Raw genomic sequence first — 21,898 nt, 5'->3', positions numbered from 1 at the left:
GAGTTCCCTTTGACGTAACGAAGAGTGTTTTAAAGAGTAAATATTGAATCTTTGAATAAAATTACCTCAATCTGGGTACCTATTATGTCACTAGACCATTTTAATGTATAAAGAGTGAATCTTTGAAAGAAAATTAGAGTTTGAGTTTAACTTATTCGAGCTCCCTATGTAGTCGCAAAGAGTGATTTAATGACTAAAGATTGAATCTTTGAATGAAAATACCTAAATCAATGTACCTTTTATGTCACTAGACCTTTCTAATGTATAAAGACTGAATCTTTAAAAGAAAATGTGAGTTTTGAGTTAACCTTATTCGAGTTCACTTTCACGTCATAAAGACTGTTTTAAAGAGTAAATATTGAATCTTTGAATGAAAATACCTCAATTAAGGTACCTATTATGACACTAGACCTTTTTAATGTATAAAGATTGAATCTTTAAAAGAAAATAAGCGTTTTTAGTTTAACTTATTCGAGTTTCCTATAAAATCGCGAAGAGTGTTTTAATGACTAAAGATTAAATCTTTGAATGAAAACACCTCAATTAAGGTACCTGTTATGTCACTAGACCAATTTAATGTAAAAAGATTAATTCTTTGAAAGAAAATGAGAATTTTGAGTTAAACTTATTCTTGTTCTCTTTGATGTCCCGAAGAGTGTTTTAATGACTACAGATTGTATCTTTGAATGAAAATACTTCAATCAGGGTATCTATTATGTCACTAGACCATTTTAATGTATAAAGATTAAATCTTTGAAAGAAAATGGTAGTTTTGAGTTAAACTTATTCGAGTTCCCTTTGACGTCATGAAGAGTGTTTTAGTGAAGAAAGATTGAATTTTTGAATGAAATTACTTTAATCAAGGTACTAATTATGTCAGTAGACCATTTAAATGTATAAAGATTGAATCATTGAAAGAAAATGAGGATTTTGAGTTTAACTTATTCAAGTTCCCTATGAAGCCGCGAAGAGTGTTTTAACGACTAAAGATTAAATCTTTGAACGAAAATACCTCGATCAATGTAGTTATTATATCACTAGATCATTTTAGTGTATAAAGATTAAATCTTATAAGTAAAATGAGAGTCTTGAGTTAAACTTATTCGAATTTCCTTTGACATAAGGAAGAGTGTTTTACTGAGTAAAGATTGAATGTTTGAATGAAATTATCTCAATCTAGGTACCTATTAAGTCACAAGACCTTTTTAATGTATAAAGATTGAATTTTTGAAAGGAAATTACAGTTTTGAGTTTACCTTATTTAAGTTCCGGAGGAAGTTGCGAAGAGTGTTTTAATGACTAAAGAATGAATCTTTGAATGAAAATACCTCAATAAATGTACCTTTTAATGCATAAAGATTGAATCTTTAAAAGAAAATGTGAGTTTTGAGTTAAACTTATTCGAGTTTCCTATGACGTCCCGAAGAGTGTTTTAAAGAGTAAAGATTGAATCTTTGAATGAAAATACCACAATACAGGTACCTATAATGTCAGTAGACCGTTTTTACATAAAAAGATTAAATCTTTGAAAGAAAACTAGAGTTTTGTGTTAAACTTATTCAAGTTCCCTTTGACGTCACGAAGAACGTTTTTAATGACTAAAGATTGAATCTTTGAATGAAAATAAATCAAGGTGCCTATTATGTCACAAGACCCATTTAATGTATAAAGATTAAATCTTTGATATAAAACGAAAATTTTGAGTTAAACTTATTCGAGTTCTCTTTGACGTCACGAAGTGTGTTTTAATGAGCAAAGATTAAATTTTTGAATGAAATGTGCCTATTATGTCACTAGACCTTTTTAATGTATAAAGATTAAATCTTGGAATTAGTGTTTTGAATTTAACTTATTCAATTTCCTTATGAAGTCGAGAAGAGTGTTTTAATGACTAAAGATTGAATTTTTGAATGAAAATAATTTAATCAAGGTACCTATTATGTCACTACACAATTTTAATATATCAAGATTAAATCTTTGAAAGAAAATGAGAGTTTTGAGTTAAACTTATTCGAGTTCCCTTTGATGTCGCGAAGAGTGTTTTAATTAGTAAAGATTGAATCTTTGAATCAAACTACCTCAATAAGGTACCAATTTTTTCACTAGACCTTGTTAATATATAAAGATAAAATCTTTGAAAGAAAATGAGAGTTTTCAGTTTAATTTATTCGAGTTCTTTATAAAGTCGAGATTAGTATTTTAATGACTAAAGATTGAATCTTTAAATGAAAATATGTCAATCAAGGTACTTATTATGTCACTACACCTTTTTAATGTATAAATATTGAATCTTTGAAAGAAAATGAGAGTTTTGAATTAAACTTATTCGAGTTTCCTTTGACATCCCGAATGGTATTTTAATGAGTAAAGATTAAATCTTTGAATAAAAATACCTCAATCAAAGTACCTATTATGTCACTAGATCATTTTAATATTCAAAAATTAAATCTTTGAAAGAAAATTTGAATTTTGATTTAAATTTATTCGAGTTCCCTTTGACGTTACGAAAAGTGTTTTAAAAAGTAAAGATTGAATCATTGAATAAAATTACCTCAATCAAGGTACCTATTATGTCATTAGACCTTTTTAATGTATAAAGATTAAATCTTTAAAAAAAAAATTAGAGTTTTGAGTTAAACATATTTGAGTTCCCTTTGACGTCCCGAAGAGCGTTTTAATGAGTGAAGATTGAATTTTTGAATGAAAATACCTTTATCAACGTACCTGTTATGTCACTAGACCAATTTAATGTATAAAGATTAAATCTTTGAAAAAAAATGAAAGTTTTGAGTTAAATTTATTCGAGTTCCATTTGACGTCATAAAGAGTGTTTTAATTAGTATAGATTGAATCTTTGAATGAAATTACCTCAATCAAGGTACATATTATTTCATGAAAACTTTTTAATGTGTAAAGATTGAATTTTTGAAAGAAAATGAGACTTTTGAGTTTAACTTATTCGAGTTCGTATAAAGTCGAGGAGAGTGTTTTAAAGACTAAAGATTGTATCTTTGAATGAAAATATCTCAATCAAGGTACCCATTATGTTACTAGACCATTTTAATGTATAAAGATTAAATCATTGAAAGAAAATGAGAGTTTTGAGTTAAACTTATTCGATTCCCTTTGATGTCACAAAGAGTGATTTAGTGAGTAAAAATTGAATTTTTGAATGAACTTACTTCAATCAAGGTACTAATTATGTCACTAGACCTTTTAAATGTATAAAGATTGAGCCTTTGAAAGAAAATGAGAGTTATAAGTTTAAATTATTCGAGTTCCCTATGAAGTCACGAAGAGTGTTTTCTTGACTAAAGATTGAATATTTGAATGAAAATACCTCAATCAAGGTATCTATTATGTCACTAGACTATTTGAATGTATAAAGATTAGATCTTTGAATGAAATTCCCTCAATGAAGGTACCTAATATGTCACTAGACCATTTTAATGTATAAAGATTAAATCTTTGAAAGAAAATGGGAGTTTTGAGTTAAACTTATTCGAGTTCACTTTAACGTCACGAATGGTGTTTTAATGTGTAAAGATTGAATATTTGAATGAAATTACCTCAATCAAGGTTTCTTTTATGTCACTAGACTATTTGAATGTATAAAAATTAAATCTTTGAATGAAATTACCTCAATAAAGGTACCTAATATGTCACTAGACCATTTTAATGTATAAAGATTAAATCTTTGAAAGAAAATGAGAGTTTTGAGTTAAACTTATTTGTGTTCCCTTTAACATTTCGAAAAGTGTTTTTATAAGTAAAGATTGAATATTTGAATGAAATTACCTCAATCAAGGTTCCTTTTATGTCACTAGACCTTTTTAATGTATAAAGATTGAATCTTTAAAAGAAAATGAGAGTTTTGAGTTTAACACATTCGTGTTCCTTATAAAGTCGCGAACAGTATTTTAATGACTAAAGATTGAATTTTTGAATGAAAATAACTTCATCAGGGTACCTATTATGTCACTACACCTTTTTAATGTATAAAGATTGAATCTTTGAAAGAAAATGAGAGTTTTGAGTTAAACTAATTCGAATTCCATTTGACGTCTCGTAGAATGTTTTAATGAGTAAATATTGAATATTTGAAGGAAAATACCTCAATCAAGGTACCTATTATATCATTAGACAATTTTAATTTACAAAGAATAAATCTTTAAAAGAAAATTAGAGTTTTGAGTTAAATATAGTCGAGTTCTTTTTGACGTTATGAAGAGTGTTTTAATTAGTAAAGGTTCCTTGATTGAGGTAATTTCATTTAAAGATTGAATCTTTAAATGAAATTACCTCAATCAAGGAACCTATTATGTCATTAAACCTTTTTAATGTATAAGGATTCAATCTTTGAAAGAAAATGAGAGTTTTGAGTATAACTTATTCGAGTTCCCTATAAAGTAGCGAATAGTGTTTTAATGACTAAAGATTGAATCTTTGAATGAAAATACCTTAATCAATGTACCTATTATGTCAATATACCATTCTAACGTATAATTATTAAATCTTTAAAAAAAAAATGAGAGTTTTGAGTGAAACGCATTCGAGTTGCCTTTGACGTCACGAAGAGTGTTTTAATAAGTAAAGACTGAATCTTTAAATGAAATTACCTCAATTAAGGTATCTATTATGTCACAAGACCTTTTTAATATATAAAGATTGAATCTTTGAAAGAAAATGAGAGTTTTTAGCTTAACATATTCGAGTTCGTTATGAAGTCGCGAAGAATGTTTTAACGACAAAAGATTGAATCTTTGAATAAGGTACCACAATTATGGTACCTATTATGTCACTAGACTATTTTAATGTAAAAGGACTAAATATTTGAATGAAATTACCTGAATCATGGTACCGGTTATGTCCCCAGGCCATTTTAATTTACAAAGATTAATTATTTGAAAGAAAATTTAAGTTTTGAGTTAAACTGAATCGAGTTCCCTTTGACGTCACGATGAGTGTTTTAATGAGTAAAGATTGAATCTTTGAATAAAATTACCTCAATCAAGCTACCTATTATGTCATTAGACCATTTTAATTTACAAAGATTAATTCTTTGAAGGAAAATTAGAGTTTTGAGTTAAACTTATTGGAGTTCCCTTTGACGTCACGAAGAGTGTTTCCATGAGTGAAGATTAAATCTTTAAATGAAAATACATCTATCAAGGTACCTATTATGTCACTAGACCAATTTAATGTGTAAAGATTAAATCTTTGAAAGAAAATGAGAGCTTTCAGTTAAACTTATTTGAGTTCCCTTTGACGTCACGAAGAGTTTTTTAATTAGTAAAGATTGAATCTTTGAATGAAATTACCTCAATCAACATACCTATTATGTCATTAAACCTTTTGATAAGCGCTGAATATTGTATATTCAAGCGCCCTAAATTACATTAACAAAGTCCATTAATTGATTATTTTATGGAGATTAACCCCATTTGCATGTTTTTGTGCATTTTCAGGTTAAAGTGCAAAAAGGAAGCAAAAATGATGTCTTGTGGAATTTTGAACAAAAAGGGTGCCAATTCTGAATTTCTGGCAGCTGTAGAACCTGACTTTTGTCACCATTTTCGACCTAGCAAACTCAAGAACTGGACTTCCATCATAAATTAAAAGATTTAATACTCTGAATCAGATTTCCAAATCTTCAAGCGGTTCATCATTCGGAGTTCGGAGCAGAGAGTTATGATATTCTAAACAGAGGTGCGCAGAACTGCCTGGCAGCACTGAAGTACTGCCTTCCTCCCCATTTCAACCAACCAGACTTGAGAATTGGGTCTTTATAAAAACATGAAGTTTTTAAAGCACTGAATCAGCTCTCCAAATCTTCAAACAGATCATCATTCGGAGTTCAGGGCACAAAGTTATAGCAGTTTTATCAAAGTAGGTCCGCGCGGAGCAAACTAAGCATAGGGCATTCTGGCCAATTTTCGAGTGCTCGAGGCCTTATTTCGAGTGCTCGAAATTAGGGCAGATTGCTTCATGAGATCAGCCACTTGTGCTCAGAAATTTTCTAAATTTGTATGCTCTCTTTATGAGTTGGTTGGGGATGTTTCTTGGAGGACAGAGAGGGCTTTTTGGGTGGAGTAACATGTCTACAAAAGAGGGGAGCCAATTCTGAAATTCTGGCAGCAGTGAAGCTCGATTTTGATTGCCACTTTTGACCTAGAAAGCTCAAGATCTGGACTTCCATTATAAAATGGCATATTTAGAGCTCTGAGTTAGGTTTCTAAATCTTCAAATAGTTTGTCATTCGGAGCTTGGAGCAGAGAGTTATGGCCTTGTTACCAGAGGTGCGCAGAACTGCCTGGCAGCAATGAAATTCTGCCTTGATCTTCATTTTCGACCAACCATCCTTGAGAATTGGATCTCCACCAAAACATGAAGTATTTAAACCTCTGAATTAGCTCTCCAAATCTTCAAACGGTTCATCATTCGGAGTTCGGAGCGCAAAGTTATGGCTGTTTAACCGAAGTAGGTCTGGGCAGAGCAAGGCAAGAATGGAGCATTCTGCTCCAATTTCGAGTGCTCGAGCCCTTATTTCGAGTGCTCGAAATTAGGGCAGAATTGCATCCGGAAATGGCCCATTTTCAGCCACTTGCATCTTGGGTTCCTCAATTCTAATTTCCCTCTTTAATGGTTGGTTGGTGGGGGTTTCTAGAGCCTTATCTCTAGAAGATAAGAGAGGGAAGCTACATAATACATTAAGCTTCATTTTTACAAGAGAGAGGAGAGAGAAGAGAGCAAGAAAGGTGTGTTCTTGGAGCTAGAAGAGGGGAGCTCGAAAATGGAGGTCAAGGCTTTGCTTCCTCCTTCCTCTAGTGCATCAATGGGTAACTAAACCTCCATCTAGGGAGGTGATGAAGCCTCCTTTGTAAGCATGCTATAATCTTGTTTTAATTTGGGGAATGAAGTGTATTTGTGATCTTTTCATATTCTAGAGACTTACACATGTTGTAAATGTTCTTCAATTCAATAAATGATTGTGTTGAATGTATCATCTTGTCTTAGATTGTATGTTTTCATGATTATAGGGCTTATATCTTCATAGTGAGAATGGAGATGAGAATATGAAATGTTTTTCTTGGCATGTCTTGTGAAGGTTTTGATAGTCCATTCCTAGGAACGATGAACCATACTACACCCCTAATTTAATGTAGTTAGGTAGATGGTTCATACCAACCATGGATGGATTATACTTAGTCTTTGATTACATGTGCATTTACCATACAAAATAAGGGATTTGATAGGCCATTCCTAGGGGATTATACTTAGATGATTTATACTTAGCTCTAATTGTATGAACTTCTTGAAGATAGTGTAGTTATCATGCATCTCTATATATCATGGTCATTTACATAAGTAGTTCCCCAAGTTAATTGCAAGCTAGCATGTTTATGAGGTGTGTGGTGGATTCATCTCCCTAGTCCTCTCCACCTAAGTTTCACTGCTATTAATCTCCTTCAATTTATCGTTTTATGCATTCTGAATTCGTAATTTCAGTGACAAACAAACAAACCCTTATTACCCATTATCATTCTAAGAATGATTCTAGACACTTAGGTCGCCATTGACTAGCGCAGTCCCAGTGGTTCGACTTACCCGACCAATAGCCCTATTTTACAATGATTCATGCTATTGCGAAGGTTGATGTATAGTTGACCAACCGATCAATTTTTGGCGCCGTTGCCGGGGACTTGCATATGGTTTAGCGACCAAGGTTCTCGGGTTAATTTTAGTTTGATTGTTAATATTGTGTCTTGTGAATATTCCTTATGTGTTTTGACCATTTTCGTGTCGTAAGATTCTAGGGACTCGAATCTCGCCGTGGGAACGCTAGCAAAGCGTAAGTCTAGAGGACCCCAGGTAAGTTTCTTGACCTTTTAGTTTCACATTGTAGAATATCGTGCATGTGTTAAGCTTAGAAGTAGATAAATTGCAAGCCCTTGTCGAGGCTATTTCAATTGTGTACTTTCAATTCCAAGCATCGGTCCTTGTCGTGGCCATTTTAATTTGTCTTGATAATTGAGGAGAAAGGGAATATCATTGTATGTGGAGTTGATGATAAAGAATTGTTGTGTTGATTATGTTGTGTGTTGTTGATGTTTAACTCCTAGATGGAGAATAATTATCTCCCAACTCAATTCTACACACCACATGCGTTTTGTGCTTTTTGCTCTAGTAATTCACATCATACAAGAGATTGTCTTCCAACGAGACAATTCTCGGATTTTTATCTAGAGCAACCAAATGAAAATTTCTTTGAACCGGGTAGTGATCCATACTTCAATGGTTACAACTCGGGTTGGGGAGACCAACAAAACTTCTTGTGGCATGACATAGGAAATTCAACCCCACAATCTCATATACAACCTTTTCAACCCAATGATCATTCTTTCCCGCCCTCTTCTCCTTTTCCACCGTCTCCATTGGATGAGCTAATTGTTGCTAACAAACAAATGATGGAGTCTATGCACATGCAAATGATGGACTCCAACAATCAACTATTGGCTTCCCTTGCTAGCATGCAATCCACAGTGGAGTCTATCAATCAAGTGGTACCATATCACCAGTCCCAAGTTAGTGCAATGATAGATGACCAAATATCTCAAATTCAACAAAGGATTAATGCTAAAAATCATGAAGAGGAGGAAACATTTTCATTTGAATTTATGGCCAATCCAAAAGAAAATTCTATGAATGATGAGATTACTCCTAGTAACTTTCATCATGAGAATGATCAAGTGGTTATTACATGTGAAAATGATGAAACGGTGGTGGAAGATCAAATTGTTGCCCCACATCAAAATGAAACAATTGTGGCTCAAAATGGGAAAAATAATGATGTAGAGATTGTCTACCCTACTCTAGAACAACCCCTAAATAATCCTTTGCTTGATGCACCTCCTTCAATGGAGGATCCTCTAAAAGCTTGTTTGGCTCATTTCAATTGTGAGGATTTTAATGTTGACAATTCCATTTCGGAGGTGAATTCTTTGCTTAATATTCATCCACCTATTCATTCTCTTCCTTGGTCAACATCAAATGTATCTCTTTCTTGGGAGCTTGCATCTCATCTCATTCCTTCTCCTGAGTTATCTCAAGCTATTGAGCCCGAACCGCCGGATAAGTGTGAGGAGGATGTTGAAAGTCTGAAGGATAACTTGTTGAGCATTCCCGTGCTCAATATGACCCTTCATAAGTCGTTGCTTGGTGCACCTTCACCTAATCCATCTTCCTATAATCCAAATCAGCCCTATAGTCCAAAGTTCTTCATTGAGGATGAAGAGTGGATTAAGGTCTTTCCATTACCTCTTTCCAACTTTTGTCTTCAAGCTCTTTTTCTTCCGCTTCCAAACGAACTTTCTTACTTAGGGAAGCTTGAATCTCTAGAGAGACATGGTATAGGGTAAGGAGGACTAACCTGATCTCGGTGTGTCTAGCTATCGAGATTTTTGAGGATTAGTGCCTGCTCTAACTTCGTTTAGCTATCGACATTAAATTTAGCAAAGCAAGGGAAGAAATTCTTTCGATGTTCAAGCTTCCCTCTCCCAATAAAATTACCTGAGCCTTGAGTTTTCTGGAAATTCGCTAAGGAAAGCCAAAAATTTGACCTCCTCCGGTAGTGTCTCTAATTGCGTTCCAAACTTCACATTAGGCTTTCCTAGACCTTCTGAAACTTTTTCTTTCACTCCTGGAAATTTTCAGCTCTATCCGGCAATTTCATTGGCTTGGGAATGCTACTCATGTGCATAAACTCTCATTTTTATTGCATTCTTAAAAAAAAAAAAAAAAAAAAAATTCTCAAAAATTTTCAATGAATCGTGTGAGGTTACAAAAGCTTAAAGTGATGTGGAATGGAGCGCTCTAGCTTCCATTTGGATTGCTCCAAACTTCTCCACCATCATTCCGAGGCTGCTGCTTGTATTTAGAGCACTCTAATTCCATTTTAGAGTGCTCTAAATGTGAACCAATCTCATCCCAAGCTACTGCCTTTATTTAGAGCACTCTAGCTCCCATTTGGAGTGCTCTAAATGTGAACCATCAATCCCAAGCTCACTGCCTTCATTTAGAGCACTCTAGCTTCCATTTAGAGTGCTCTAAATTTTCAGCCCAACATCCCGCAACCACTGTCTCCAATTCGAGCACTCGAAGGCCAAGCTTTGAGTGCTCGCTGCTGCTATCCCACTGCAACCCAACATACCGAACTCTCTGTCTTCAAATCGAGCACTCGAAATCCCATTTCGAGTGCTCGAAATCTCTTTCTCACCCAAGGCATCCAACCATGCAACCAACCACCATCGGCACCATCCAACCATGCATGCCAACCTTCCTAAACCACCTCACACAACACCAACCCCACCCTCTCGGCATCTTGCATGCACCATCAACTTCCACCACCTCAACCCACAAACTAACCTCTCGGCAACCCCTCATCATCCTCAACCATGCATGCCTTCCACGACCACCCTCCCAACATAACCCCAACCATTCACATCAACACCATGCACACACCAACCAAACCGACCACCACCCCAAACTTCACCCCTCTCTTATTCACCAACCAACCCTCACACAAGCCTTCTTTCTCTCGGCATCTACACACACCAACACCATCATGCAACCCCCATGCATGCCCCTCTCGGCATCCTCTTTTTTCCCAACCATCCAACCAACCTCACCAAACTTCCTTACTTCACCCCACCATGCATGCCACCATCTCTTTCTCGGCACCTTCACTCCCTAACCACCCACCACCCTTCACACTCAATCAACCCCATCCTCAATTCCTCCACAACACCCTCATGCATGCCATTCAAAAAAAAAAAAAAAAAAAAAAATGGCACCCTTTTGGCATTCTTTTGCTATCCATTTTACACTTGTGGCTAATGTCTGCATTTGTGTTTTGTTTGGATTTTTATCTTGCACTACAATTCAGGTTAGTGTTTTTAATTCTGTTTTGATTTTCCTTAAAAGCCTATGCTTTTACATTTGTATATTAGTTGTGTTTTGCTAGGTCTTCATGTCCAAGTTTGAGGGAAGCACTTGCACATTCACATAGATGGAAACCTTTGCCTTCCTCACTCCGCTTATTGTTCTTTAACCCTCTCTGTTCTTATTTTCATTTACTTGTCTTCTCACATTGAGGACAATGTGACATTCAATTTTGGGGGTGCATTTATGCATTTTTGGTTTTGCATTTTTGTTAAGCAATGATATTGTAATTTGAAACCTGTTGGAGATGAAGCATATGTTTAATACCTTGTGTATAGAAGCAATTGTGACATTTTTGAAAATAAAGAAAAATTTGAGTTGAAATGATCATATAGATTCAAATTAGTCTGTATAAATGTCTCAATTAGATTCTCGCTGGATTTGACACTCTTTTAAGCTTCACAATGCACAGATGCACATTGGAAACTTAACTGTGAGGCATGCAACTTGATTGACCTTGATCTTGGCCTAGTTAATCTGATTTGATGAATCTAATGGATGAATACTTTTGGCATGAATCTAAAAAAAAAAAAAACTGAGAAGGAAAGAAAATAATGACCAGTTGACGTTCGTAGCCTTTCCAACTCGAGCTATTAAGCCCTAGGAGTGTCTCTACACTTAGCACTCTAAAGCCGTCTGGTTTGGGAGTTGTTGGCCTAACGCTTGCTACAAGGGTTGGTTAGAAAGCTTAAGGGACTTAAACATTGCACGGTCGTTCAAAAAATAAACTGGTAATAAACATGGTTCGCTAGAGTTCGTAGCCTTTCCAACTTGAGCTATTAAGCCCTTTCCATTCTATGTTTCGCTTATGAGTTACAATAAATTGTCAACAGGCAACAAAAGTTGCCTTGAAAATAAAATCATGCCTTAGGGACTTCATGTAAAGGGGAATTCATTGATTTGAAAACTTGTGCCTTGGAATTGGAAAAGAAAGTAAAAGCCGCATGTTGAGAATTCAATTCACTTTCACTGGAGTTTGAGTTATTTCCATTTAAGAGATGACAATTGAATTATTTATATGGACTATGATGTTGATGCATGCATGTTGAAATGGTTTTTGCCAATTTTTGTATCAATGCTTCATATATGCAAGGTAGTCTTCCCAATGATCCCGTCTCCAGCTCTTTATCTGTTTCAAGTTGTATTTGAGCTATGTTTATGTTTATTTTTTCCATGGTGGATATTTTTGTAATAGCATTCCCATGTTTTTCATTCCATTGAGCTTTGCATTTTGGTTTTACTAAGGGACTAGCAAAATGTAAGTTTGGGGGTGTTATAAGCGCTGAATATTGTACATTCAAGCGCCCTAAATTACATTAACAAAGTCCATTAATTGATTATTTTATGTAGATTAACTCCATTTGCATGTTTTTGTGCATTTTCAGGTTAAAGTGCAAAAAGGAAGCAAAAATGATGCCTTGTGGAATTTTGAACAAAAAGGGTGCCAATTCTGAATTTTTGGCAGCAGTAGAACCTGAATTTTGTCGCCATTTTCGACCTAGCAAACTCAAGAACTGGACTTCTATCATAACATGAAAGATTTAGAGCCCTGAATCAGCTTTCCAAATCTTTAAGCGGTTCGTCATTCGGAGTTCGGAGCAGAGAGTTATGATCTTCTTAACAGAGGTGCGTAGAACTGCCTGGCAGCACTGAAGTAATTCCTTCCTCCCCATTTTCGACCAACCATACTTGAGAATTGGGTCTTCATAAAAACATGAAGTTTTTAAAGAACTGAATCAGCTCTCCAAATCTTCAAATAGATCATCATTCGGAGTTTGGGGTACAAAGTTATAGCAGTTTTACCAAAGTTGGTCCGGGCGGAGCAAACCAAGCATAGGGCATTCTGGCCAATTTTCGAGTGCTCGAGGCCTTATTTCGAGTGCTCGAAATTAGGGCAGATTGCTTCATGAGATCAGCCACTTGTGCTCAGAAATTTGCTAACTTTGTATGCTCTCTTTATGAGTTCGTTGGGGATGTTTCTTGGAGGACAGAGAGGGCTTTTTGGGTGGAGTAACATGTCTACAAAAGAGGGGAGCCAATTCTGAAATTCTGGCAGCAGTGAAGCTCGATTTTGATTGCCACTTTTGACCCAGAAAGCTCGAGATCTGGACTTCCATTATAAAATGACATATTTAGACCTCTGAGTTAACTTTCTAAATCTTTAAACGGTTTGTCATTCAGAGCTCGGAGCAGAGAGTTATGGCCTTGTTACCAGAGGTGCGCAGAACTGCCTGGCAGCAATGAAATTCTGCCTTGATCTTCATTTTCAACCAACCATCCTTGAGAATTGGATCTCTACCAAAACATGAAGTATTTAAAGCTCTAAATTATCTCTCCAAATCTTTAAATGGTTTGTCATTCGGAGTTCGGAGCGCAAAGTTATGGCTGTTTAACCGAAGTAGGTCTGGGCGGAGCAAGGCAAGAATGGAGCATTCTGCTCCAATTTCGAGTGCTCGAGCCCTTATTTCGAGTGCTCAAAATTAGGGCAGAATTGCATCCGGAAATGGCCCATTTTCAGCCACTTGCATCTTGGGTTCCTCAATTCTAATTTCCCTCTTTAATGGTTGGTTGGAGATGTTGGTTGGTGGGGGTTTCTAGAGCCTTATCTCTAGAAGATAAGAGAGGGAAGCTACACAATACATTAAGCTTCATTTTTACAAGAGAGAGGAGAGAGAAGAGAGCAAGAAAGGTGTGTTCTTGGAGCTAGAAGAGGGGAGCTCGAAAATGGAGGTCAAGGCTTTGCTTCCTCCTTCCTCTAGTGCATCAATGGGTAACTAAACCTCCATCTAGGGAGGTGATGAAGCCTCCTTTGTAAGCATGCTATAATCTTGTTTTAATTTGGGGAATGAAGTGTATTTGTGATCTTTTCATATTCTAGAGACTTACACATGTTGTAAATGTTCTTCAATTCAATAAATGATTGTGTTGAATGTATCATCTTGTCTTAGATTGTATGTTTTCATGATTATAGGGCTTATATCTTCGTAGTGAGAATGGAGATGAGAATATGAAATGTTTTTCTTGGCATGTCTTGTGAAGGTTTTGATAGTCCATTCCTAGGAACGATGAACCATACTACACCCCTAATTTAATGTAGTTAGGTAGATGGTTCATACCAACCATGGATGGATTATACTTAGTCTTTGATTACATGTGCATTTACCATACAAAGTAAGGGATTTGATAGGCCATTCCTAGGGGATTATACTTAGATGGTTTATACTTAGCTCTAATTGTATGAACTTCTTGAAGATAGTGTAGTTATCATGCATCTCTATATATCATGGTCATTTACATAAGTAGTTCCCCAAGTTAATTGCAAGCTAGCATGTTTATGAGGTGTGTGGTGGATTCATCTCCCTAGTCCTCTCCACCTAAGTTTCACTCCTTTTAATCTCCTTCAATTTATCGTTTTATGCATTCTGAATTCGTAATTTCAGTGACAAACAAACAAACCCTTATTACCCATTATCATTCTAAGAATGATTCTAGACACTTAGGCCGCCATAGACTAGCGCAGTCCCAGTGGTTCGACTTACCCGACCAATAGCCCTATTTTACAATGATTCATGCTATTGCGAAGGTTGATGTATAGTTGACCAACCGATCAATTTTTGGCGCCGTTGCCGGGGACTTGCATATGGTTTAGCGACCAAGGTTCTAGGGTTAATTTTAGTTTGATTGTTAATATTGTGTCTTGTGAATATTCCTTATGTGTTTTGACCATTTTCGTGTCGTAAGATTCTAGGGACTCGAATCTCGTCGTGGGAACGCTAGCAAAGCGTAAGTCTAGATGACCCCAGGTAAGTTTCTTGACCTTTTAGTTTCACATTGTAGAATATCGTGCATGTGTACTTTCAATTCCAAGCATTGGTCCTTGTCGTGGCCATTTTAATTTGTCTTGATAATTGAGGAGAAAGGGAATATCATTATATGTGGAGTTGATGATAAAGAATTGTTTTGTTGATTATGTTGTGTGTTGTTGATGTTTAACTCCTAGATGGAGAATAATTATCTCCCTACTCAATTCTACACACCACATGCGTTTTGTGCTTTTTGCTCTAGTAATTCACATCATACAAGAGATTGTCTTCCAACGAGACAATTCTCGGATTTTTATCTAGAGCAACCAAATGAAAATTTCTTTGAACCGGGTAGTGATCCATACTTCAATGGTTACAACTCGGGTTGGGGAGACCAACAAAACTTCTTGTGGCATGACATAGGAAATTCAACCCCACAATCTCATATGCAACCTTTTCAACCCAATGATCATTCTTTCCCGCCCTCTTCTCCTTTTCCACCGTCTCCATTGGATAAGCTAATTGTTGCTAACAAACAAATGATGAAGTCTATGCACATGCAAATGATGGACTCCAACAATCAACTATTGGCTTCCCTTGCTAGCATGCAATCCACAGTGGAGTCTATCAATCAAGTGGTACCATATCACCAGTCGCAAGTTAGTGCAATGATAGATGACCAAATATCTCAAATTCAACAAAGGATTAATGCTAAAAATCATGAAGAGGAGGAAACATTTTCATTTGAATTTATGGCCAATCCAAAAGAAAATTCTATGAATGATGAGATTACTCCTAGTAACTTTCTTCATGAGAATGATCAAGTGGTTATTACATGTGAAAATGATGAAATGGTGGTGGAAGATCAAATTGTTGCCCCACATCAAAATGAAACAATTGTGGCTCAAAATGGGAAAAATAATGATGTAGAGATTGTCTACCCTACTCTAGAACAACCCCTAAATAATCCTTTGCTTGATGCACCTCCTTCAATGGAGGATCCTCTAAAAGCTTGTTTGGCTCATTTCAATTGTGAGGATTTTAATGTTGACAATTCCATTTCGGAGGTGAATTCTTTGCTTAATATTCATCCACCTATTCATTCTCTTCCTTGGTCAACATCAAATGTATCTCTTTCTTGGGAGCTTGCATCTCATCTCATTCCTTCTCCTGAGTTATCTCAAGCTATTGAGCCCGAACCGCCGGATAAGTGTGAGGAGGATGTTGAAAGTCTGAAGGATAACTTGTTGAGCATTCCCGTGCTCAATATGACCCTTCATAAGTCGTTGCTTGGTGCACCTTCACCTAATCCATCTTCCTATAATCCAAATCAGCCCCATAGTCCAAAGTTCTTCATTGAGGATGAAGAGTGGATTAAGGTCTTTCCATTACCTCTTTCCAACTTTTGTCTTCAAGCTCTTTTTCTTCCGCTTCCAAACGAACTTTCTTACTTAGGGAAGCTTGAATCTCTAGAGAGACATGGTATAGGGTAAGGAGGACTAACCTGATCTCGGTGTGTCTAGCTATCGAGATTTTTGAGGATTAGTGCCTGTTCTAACTTCGTTTAGCTATCGACATTAAATTTAGCAAAGCAAGGGAAGAAATTCTTTCGATGTTCAAGCTTCCCTCTCCCAATAAAATTACCTGAGCCTTGAGTTTTCTGGAAATTCGCTAAGGAAAGCCAAAAATTTGGCCTCCTCCGGAAATGTCTCTAATTGCGTTCCAAACTTCACATTAGGCTTTCTTAGACCTTCTGAAACTTTTTCTTTCACTCCTGGAAATTTTCAGCTCTATCCGGCAATTTCATTGGCTTGGGAATGCTACTCAAGTGCATAAACTCTCATTTTTATTGCATTCTTAAAAAAAAAAAAAAAAAATTCTCAAAAATTTTTAATGAATCGTGTGAGGTTGCAAAAGCTTAAAGTGATGTGGAATGGTTTGAAAATTTTCCCAAATTGTTGCAAAGTTTGAAAATTTCCATGCATTGGAGATGTTGAAAAGAAAGAAGTAGCTCCATCCATGCATTGGATTGAGGTTGACAAGTTTTTTTTTTTAAAAAAAAATTCCATGCATTAGAGAAAAGTTGCCAAGTTTAAAAATTTTCTACATTAATCCAAGCATTGGTGCACAATTGCAAAGTTTGAAGAATTTTCAAAAAATTAATCCATGCATTGGATTGACAGTGCAAGTTTTAAAAATTTTCCATGAATTGTGTGATGTTGCATTGAAGAGATATTCAAAAATTCCAAAATTTTCAAATTCATTCAAAGTCTGGAAATTTTCCAAAGATGATGCAATTTGAAAAATTTCTTCAGTTCATTCAAGCATTATGAGACAATTTGAAAATTTTCATAAATTCTTCCATTCCATGGGAATGACATGCAAAATTTTTTGTTTCCAAGTCGCCAACTTGCAAAATTCCTGGAATGATGTTGCAAATGCATCAAAATGCATGAAAATGCATGCAATAGTGCTCACTGTCTCCCATGGAATGAGATTGCAAATGCAAATGCATGGAATTTCCATGCATGGACTCCATTTTGAACAGCTTCCATTTCCATGTTGCTCACATTCCATATTCCATTGCAACAAATTCAACTTCCATGGTGCTCACTGTCTTGCATGTTTTCCCTTTCACTCCTTGCTTCAGTCCTCACAGCCGAGCTCACCCCCTAGCCTACTGAGCCAATTTCGTGCCCTCCAAATCCCATTCAGATTGCTCCATATTACCACACCAATTTTGCATGCTCACTGCCCAAGTTTGGAGCGCTCTAGCTTCCATTTGGATTGCTCCAAACATCTCCACCATCATTCCGAGGCTGCTGCTTGTATTTAGAGCACTCTAATTCCATTTTAGAGTGCTCTAAATGTGAACCAATCTCATCCCAAGCTACTGCCTTCATTTAGAGCACTCTAGCTCCCATTTGGAGTGCTCTAAATGTGAACCATCAATCCCAAGCTCACTGCCTTCATTTAGAGCACTCTAGCTTCCATTTAGAGTGCTCTAAATTTTCAGCCCAACATCCCGCAACCACTGTCTCCAATTCGAGCACTCGAAGGCCAAGCTTCGAGTGCTCGCCGCTGCTATCCCACTGCAACCCAACATACCGAACTCTCTGTCTTCAAATCGAGCACTCAAAATCCCATTTCGAGTGCTCGAAATCTCTTTCTCACCCAAGGCATCCAACCATGCAACCAACCACCATCGGCACCATCCAACCATGCATGCCAACCTTCCTAAACCACCTCACACAACACCAACCCCACCCTCTCGGCATCTTGCATGCACCATCAACTTCCACCACCTCAACCCACAAACTAACCTCTCGGCAACCCCTCATCATCCTCAACCATGCATGCCTTCCACGACCACCCTCCCAACATAATCCCAACCATTCACATCAACACCATGCACACACCAACCAAACCGACCACCACCCCAAACTTCACCCCTCTCTCATTCACCAACCAACCCTCACACAAGCCTTCTTTCTCTCGGCATCTACACACACCAACACCATGCAACCCCCATGCATGCCCCTCTCGGCATCCTCTTTTTTCCCAACCATCCAACCAACCTCACCAAACTTCCTCACTTCACCCCACCATGCATGCCACCATCTCTCTCTCGGCACCTTCACTCCCTAACCACCCACCACCCTTCACACTCAATCAACCCCATCCTCAATTCCTCCACAACACCCTCATGCATGCCATTCAAAAAAAAAAAAAAAAAAAAAAAAATGGCACCGTTTTGGCATTCTTTTGCTATCCATTTTACACTTGTGGCTAATGTCTGCATTTGTGTTTTGTTTGGATTTTTATCTTGCACTACAATTCAGGTTAGTGTTTTTAATTCTGTTTTGATTTTCCTTAAGAGCCTATGCTTTTACATTTGTATATTAGTTGTGTTTTGCTAGGTCTTCATGTCCAAGTTTGAGGGAAGCACTTGCACATTCACATAGATGGAAACCTTTGCCTTCCTCACTCCGCTTATTGTTCTTTAACCCTCTCTGTTCTTATTTTCATTTACTTGTCTTCTCACATTGAGGACAATGTGACATTCAATTTTGGGGGTGCATTTATGCATTTTTGGTTTTGCATTTTTGTTAAGCAATGATATTGTAATTTGAAACCTGTTGGAGATGAAGCATATGTTTAATACCTTGTGTATAGAAGCAATTGTGACATTTTTGAAAATAAAGAAAAATTTGAGTTGAAATGATCATATAGATTCAAATTAGTCTGTATAAATGTCTCAATTAGATTCTCGCTGGATTTGACACTCTTTTAAGCTTCACAATGCACAGATGCACATTGGAAACTTAACTGTGAGGCATGCAACTTGATTGACCTTGATCTTGGCCTAGTTAATCTGATTTGATGAACCTAATGGATGAATACTTTTGGCATGAATCTAAAAAAAAAAAAAACTGAGAAGGAAAGAAAATAATGACCAGTTGACGTTCGTAGCCTTTCCAACTCGAGCTATTAAGCCCTAGGAGTGTCTCTACACTTAGCACTCTAAAGCCGTCTGGTTTGAGAGTTGTTGGCCTAACGCTTGCTACAAGGGTTGGTTAGAAAGCTTAAGGGACTTAAACATTGCACGATCATTCAAAAAATAAACTGGTAATAAACATGGTTCGCTAGAGTTCGTAGCCTTTCCAACTTGAGCTATTAAGCCCTTTGGAGTGTCTCTACACTTAACACCCTAAAGCCATCAGGTTTGGGAGTTGTTGGCCTAACGCTTGCTACATAAGTTGGTTAGAAAGTTTAAGGGACTTCAGCATTGCACAACCATTCTATGTTTCGCTTATGAGTTACAATAAATTGTCAACAGGCAACAAAAGTTGCCTTGAAAATAAAATCATGCCTTAGGGACTTCATGTAAAGGGGAATTCATTGATTTGAAAACTTGTGCCTTGGAATTGGAAAAGAAAGTAAAAGCCGCATGTTGAGAATTCAATTCACTTTCACTGGAGTTTGAGTTATTTCCATTTAAGAGATGACAATTGAATTATTTATATGGACTATGATGTTGATGCATGCATGTTGAAATGGTTTTTGCCAATTTTTGTATCAATGCTTCATATATGCAAGGTAGTCTTCCCAATGATCCCGTCTCCAGCTCTTTATCTGTTTCAAGTTGTATTTGAGCTATGTTTATGTTTATTTTTGCCATGGTGGATATTTTTGTAATAGCATTCCCATGTTTTTCATTCCATTGAGCTTTGCATTTTGGTTTTACTAAGGGACTAGCAAAATGTAAGTTTGGGGGTGTGATAAGCGCTGAATATTGTACATTCAAGCGCCCTAAATTACATTAACAAAGTCCATTAATTGATTATTTTATGTAGATTAACTCCATTTGCATGTTTTTGTGCATTTTCAGGTTAAAGTGCAAAAAGGAAGCAAAAATGATGCCTTGTGGAATTTTGAACAAAAAGGGTGCCAATTCTGAATTTTTGGCAGCAGTAGAACCTGAATTTTGTCGCCATTTTCGACCTAGCAAACTCAAGAACTGGACTTCCATCATAACATGAAAGATTTAGAGCTCTGAATCAGCTTTCCAAATCTTCAAGCGGTTTGTCATTCGGAGTTCGGATCAGAGAGTTATGATCTTCTTAACAGAGGTGCATAGAACTGCCTGGTAGCACTGAAGTAATTCCTTCCTCCCCATTTTTGACCAACCATACTTGAGAATTGGGTCTTCATCAAAACATGAAGTTTTTAAAGAACTGAATCGTCTCTCCAAATCTTTAAACAGATCATCATTCGGAGTTCGGGGCACAAAGTTATAGCAGTTTTACCAAAGTAGGTCCGGGCGGAGCAAACCAAGCATAGGGCATTCTGGCCAATTTTCGAGTGCTCGAGGCCTTATTTCGAGTGCTCGAAATTAGGGCAGATTGCTTCATGAGATCAGCCACTTGTGCTCAGAAATTTGCCAACTTTGTATGCTCTCTTTATGAGTTCGTTGGGGATGTTTCTTGGAGGACAGAGAGGGCTTTTTGGGTGGAGTAACATGTCTACAAAAGAGGGGAGCCAATTCTGAAATTCTGGCAGCAGTGAAGCTCGATTTTCATTGCCACTTTTGACCCAGAAAGCTCGAGATCTGGACTTCCATTATAAAATGACATATTTAGACCTCTGAGTTAACTTTCTAAATCTTTAAACGGTTTGTCATTCGGAGCTCGGATCAGAGAGTTATGGCCTTTGTTACCAGAGGTGCGCAGAACTGCCTGGCAGCAATGAAATTCTGCCTTGATCTTCATTTTTGACCAACCATCCTTGAGAATTGGATCTCCACCAAAACATGAAGTATTTAAAGCTCTAAATTATCTCTCCAAATCTTCAAATGGTTTGTCATTCGGAGTTCGGAGCGCAAAGTTATGGCTGTTTAACCGAAGTAGGTTTGGGCAGAGCAAGGCAAGAATGGAGCATTCTGCTCCAATTTCGAGTGCTCGAGCCCTTATTTCGAGTGCTCGAAATTAGGGCAGAATTGCATCCGGAAATGGCCCATTTTCAGCCACTTGCATCTTGGGTTCCTCAATTCTAATTTCCCTCTTTAATGGTTGGTTGGAGATGTTGGTTGGTGGGGGTTTCTAGAGCCTTATATCTAGAAGATAAGAGAGGAAAGCCACACAATACATTAAGCTTCATTTTTACAAGATAGAGGAGAGAGAAGAGAGCAAGAAAGGTGTGTTCTTGGAGCTAGAAGAGGGGAGCTCGAAAATGGAGGTCAAGGCTTTGCTGCTTCCTTCTTCTAGCTTGGCAATGGGTAACTAACTCCCTTCTAGGGAGGTGATGAAACTCCTTCTTGTATGCATGTCTTGTTTTTTATTTACATTTGGGGATGTAATGTATATATATGACCTTTCCATGAACTAGAGCTTTATTTGATGTGAAGAGCTTCAATGTCTATTAATGATCATTTTGAGTTTAAGATCTTGTCTTAAGATTGTTTCCTCTTATGATTATTTTGCTTCCATTTTCATAGTGACAATGAAGATGAGTTTATAGAAATGTTTTTATTGGCATGATGCTTGGGAAATTTGATAGTCTATAGCTTAGGGTTCTCTTTTGATAGATTATTC

The sequence above is a fragment of the Cornus florida genome, unplaced genomic scaffold (genome assembly GCF_030987335.1).
Source record: "Cornus florida cultivar Cherokee Brave unplaced genomic scaffold, ASM3098733v1 CherokeeBrave_3.0.0_Hap2_Chr01, whole genome shotgun sequence".
In the NCBI taxonomy this organism is placed as follows: Eukaryota; Viridiplantae; Streptophyta; class Magnoliopsida; order Cornales; family Cornaceae; genus Cornus; species Cornus florida.
Note: the sequence above shows the minus strand (reverse complement) of the source record.